Here is a 4,700-nt window from a genome sequence, read left to right as displayed (position 1 = left end):
CGACAGATAAATTGTATTTATATTTGCAAATAAGTATTGTTAGTTTTGAAGCTACACATGTATTACAAGAAAGCAAACAACAATAAACAGTGGAAGCTACATATTTGGTGAATCCGCCATTAAAGAAAAGAAATTTTTGACAAAAAATCTCTTCTCAATTGTGATCAATTCGAGTTTGAGAATGAAGAAACAAATGAAATCCAAAGCCAATAAAGAAAATCAAAAAGTGCAAGAACCTAAAATCGAAACAAAACATAAAAAATATATTAGAGCTAAATAACATAAATTGATTTAGGGTTCTTACTTCTTACCTAAAACTATCGGACAAGGGAGCACTATCGCTGCTTTAAGAACCACCACCTCCAAAACCTTTTCCAAAAATAAATCTTTCCAAATCATCTAATGCATATATGAAACAAAACATCAACTTTCCACAAAATTGAAAACTAACAAAATCAGATATGAAGATGATACCCATGATGAAGAAGAAGAAGCAGGGGTAGGCAGTTGAGAAGGCGGAGTAGCCTTAATTGTTATTAGTTTAAGGCGAAAGGAGGCCGACCGTCGTCTACGGTTGTGGTTGTGCAAAATCGTAGCTTAGGTTAACATTTCAGAGAGATGCAATAGGTTAGGGTACTAGAGTCGATTTTTTATAAGAAATAAGAGAAGGGCCGATATATAGGGAAGAGATGAGATCAAAAGTTAGCTGTAACTAAAGGCATATAAGAAGGATTGACCGATTCTTTGTGGTTTTAAAAAGGAATTTGAAAGATTCTCCGCAAAAATTAGGGAGACAAGCTATTTGAATTAGTCCGATCAATCCTTATTTTGTTGAACAGATGCCTAAAGTTGTTGAATATGATGTTTTAAGAGTTGTATCTTTTAAAATTCAACATTTTAGGATAAATGTTGAATTTAGCATGTTTTGCTGAATTTTAAGAGGTACAATATATATATATATATATATATATATATATATATATATATATATATATATATATATATATATATACCTTAATAAGCATTTAGCATGTTTTGCTAAATTTTAAAAGGTACAATGCTTATTACATTATTTAAAACAATTTTATGCATTACATAAGTAAAATCTTATTTGGTCTTGAAAAAGTGAAGAACGTAATTTACTGGTTTGACTTAGCCCCTCAAAATCCCTATATTTCTTCCTTTCACTTTATCATCTTCAATTTTGAATTATTGAACTTCAATTTTCAATTATTGTTACGCCAATGTCTGCACCTATATCGCCAATTTCCGATAACCTTAGGCGAAACTCGGTCAACACAAACATAAAAATCCGACATTTTTTCCCCTATGATCGGACCTGTTTCCCTCGATTGCATAAATCGGCATCTTCCTGAAACCCTATCTACCCCTCTCGATCTCATAGTCTCCTTGAAATTGCAATCCATTCAATCTGGTAAGCTTTTATGTATTTCGTGTGATGTTTTTCTATTGAAAGATGGTATATAAAGCTTAATTTTTGCACTTTCACAGGAAATAATCAAAATATTTTCGACTCTACAAATTGGGAACACTCACGACCAATTTTTTTCTATAGGCGCCATGAGTTTTTTTGTCGGTCTCATTGGTAAACAAAACACTTCATATCAATATATTTCACTTTGTATTATTCTATATAGATGTTGTTTCACTGTATAGGCAATTTCTATCATTTGTATGGAATTAAAATGGCGCTATAGGGTTTTCATGAAAGCTTTTAACATGTAATGGTGAAATGATTGAAGAAAGGGATTAATGGTGAAGTGATCGAATAAAGGGGTTAATGGTGAAGACGATTGACAAAAATCGACTAAGAATGCTCTCCAAATAGATGTCAACTTGCTTTTTAAATTGTTATGCAAGGTATCACCAAAAAACTTTCAATGATTACAACTCTTCTCAGCCTCCCACTCTTCTACGTTTATGTTTATTCCTCTTTTCATTTCCATCTTCAACATAAATTAAGAAAATTGATGTTGTTTTTGAAGGTTTTCTTTTGTATGAAAGAGACAATCTAGAAAGACGACAAGTAAGGTCTTCATGATTTGTTATAAAATTATATTCATAAACACTTGCATCTCATTATTACACCACTTTCTCTTTTTTAATCTAATAAATCTACATGTGTGTATTTTATCACTAAAGGCATGTGATTGCAGAATTTGGCAGGGTATGGTCTTTTAAACCGATCAACAGAATTGGCTTGGGTTTGTGGGGTTTTTGCAATTTTATATTTTTTCATCTCATTGCAGTAATTAAGGTTAAGACCTTAAATGAATTAAGGTTTTCTTTGTGTTTGTCTTTTTTAGAGCAATCATAAACCGCTTGATGATGATATTTGGAACCAAGTTTGATGATGCGCACCAACTAGATAAAATGCTAGAACCAAATCTTATTTCTTTTTTCTTATATGAAAAGACCGGCGAAATTTCTCACTAATCCCAAAAGGTAATGTTTTTTTGCGATACAAAGTTTTATAAAAATAAGAAACCCCCAAGACTACAAAAGTTCATATTTTATCTATATTATTTCTTCTTATACTCCAATGAGAGGTTTGTTACTACTTAGAGTTTAGTAGTTTGAGTTTCATTTGCACTCCTGTGTTAGCATTTATGTTATTCTATACCTGTTTTAGCCTATATTGTTTTAAAGAAAATATTTCTTAGTCTGAGAAAAAAACTGATTATAGGGTCAGAATGGACATTCATTTGTCTCATATCTTATGATCAAGGAAAATATCTATTTAAATATTCTTTACAATAAATTAGACCATATTTCCCAGAAAGTTGCCACATTTGATGAAGGTTCTTTTTTGAGTATATTCATTTATTTGTATTTAGATTTTTTTTGAGATTTTTAAAGTTAATGATGACTTATGCATTTAAAGCAGGGTATGATTTCAATTTGGCTAAAAAAAAGGCAATGAGTAGGTAAAATTACTCTTTTTTGTTAACAATTTGGTTTTAACAAAGCAATTTTTTTTTTATCGTTTTGAGTTTAAGTTTTATCATTATTATTATTTATTGTTTGAGATTTTTAAGAAATGACGAGGATTTAAGTTTCTAAGCAGCATGAAAGTTTTGGGTGAGTTTTAATCTGCCCGTATTTGAAGCTTTGGTTTTTGAAAGGGTCCATAAGTTGAAATAAACAATGTTTTTTGGGTTATATTATGAACATCAATGATTTTGTAAAAAAAAATAGGACTGGGTTATTTATTTTTAAAGTTTTGTTACATTAATCATTTTCTAAGACTTGGTTCTAATGATGTATATGAGGATATATTTGTGTAAAGGGATTTGACCAAAAGACAGCCCAGTCACGACCAATCACGAATCACTCCACCTTCTTATGGACAAAATTGAAATACTTAAGTCTTTGTTGGTCCTAATCTGTAACAATATTGGTTTTTGGTCCTTTTACAATTTAAAAATATTATGTTACATTATTTAAAACTCTAGGTCTCTTAAAGTTTTCCTATTTTATTAACTTAAGTAATCTCCCTATGAATTTGCAGCCATAGGATAAGGTGGAAAGGGTTTGATGGGTCGAGATTTCATAAGAGTATTGTCAAGCATCAAACTTTCAGGCATAGGTAAAAAGGGGTTAAACAACTAACACCCAGTGTGTTCAAGAATTCTATTAATGAGGATGTAAACTACTAATAGTATTGCGTCTATGGTTTCATCAAAACTGTAGTAAATTCTCTATTCTCCACGAAATCGACTAATGATGATTAGTTTCAATTCAACAATTAGATTGCTTCATGAAACATGTCATATTAAAAATATGACATATTGTATTGTCAAGTATCATGAAACATTAGTTTCAAATACAAAGATTATTATTTTTTCGACAAATAATGTATTATTTAATGTATTCATCGTTTTTGTATATGTTGGATAGGGTTTGAGAACCACTGCATTGGAAGCACTTTATGGACAGGCAGAGATGATGTGGTTAGCATCATTAGTGGCAATGTTTTAGTGGTGCAGTCTATGTCATAATATCTCCAATGATGATTTATATATAAATATTATGAAATTTAATAAGAAGTTAGACCTTTAAAAAAATGATACTATATATTAAATAATTTGGAAATTTATTGACAAACCAATATATTTTCATAATTTATTTTTTTATTTAAAAACCATCGAGATTGACTATTAACTTTTTTATTAAACAACTATATTTTAGTTTTATTATAAAAACCACTAAGATTGACCATTATTTCCATATCTACCATTTTAATGCCTATAGTGTTATTATAGTGTTCAGAGTAATTAATTTTGTGAATGGTTTTTAATTGAAATGTTAACACTAAATCATTAAAATGAGTTTTTGCTTTTTTTACCATTAAACTTTTGTAAAGTTAACTTGTAGCACATGGTTCTTGGTACGTAAATCTTATTAACTATTTTCCATTTTTTAGCCTTGGACTCGGCGAGTCATAGGTCCGACTCGCCGAGTAGAGACGAGACCCGGGACACGTTTAAGATGGCGACTCGGCGAGTCCATATCCTGGACTCGGCGAGTCTGCGCTGTCTGATGAAACCCTAATTTCCAAGGGTTTGCACCCTATTTAAACGACCATTTGCGCCCCAACTCCGCCCCATTCACCCTCAGAAGCTCTCCATATGTCCTAGCCTTTGTTCTTGTGAGTTTGAAGCTTATTAGTGTGTTTC

The 4,700-nt window shown here is 30.9% G+C and overlaps 1 long non-coding RNA gene across 3 annotated transcripts; it reads left to right on the top strand.

Moving 5' to 3' along the window:
- The first annotated feature begins 1,199 nt into the window (after positions 1-1,199).
- On the top strand, positions 1,200-3,979 carry LOC145071377 (uncharacterized). Of its 3 annotated transcripts, none has more exons than XR_013690421.1 (4): positions 1,200-1,435; positions 1,513-1,606; positions 1,678-2,466; positions 3,533-3,979. It is a non-coding gene; the product is annotated as an uncharacterized LOC145071377 (long non-coding RNA). The 3 variants fall into 3 exon arrangements; XR_013690420.1 differs by having other exon boundaries at positions 1,201-1,435; positions 1,513-1,881; positions 2,007-2,466; positions 3,533-3,977; XR_013690419.1 differs by having other exon boundaries at positions 1,513-2,466.
- The last annotated feature ends 721 nt before the right edge of the window (positions 3,980-4,700 follow it).

This window comes from Lactuca serriola, chromosome 8 (genome assembly GCF_051521515.1).
Source record: "Lactuca serriola cultivar US96UC23 chromosome 8, Lser_US96UC23_V15, whole genome shotgun sequence".
In the NCBI taxonomy this organism is placed as follows: Eukaryota; Viridiplantae; Streptophyta; class Magnoliopsida; order Asterales; family Asteraceae; genus Lactuca; species Lactuca serriola.
The sequence above is the reverse complement of the archived record's forward strand: the minus strand, read 5'-3'. Positions and strand labels throughout refer to the sequence as shown.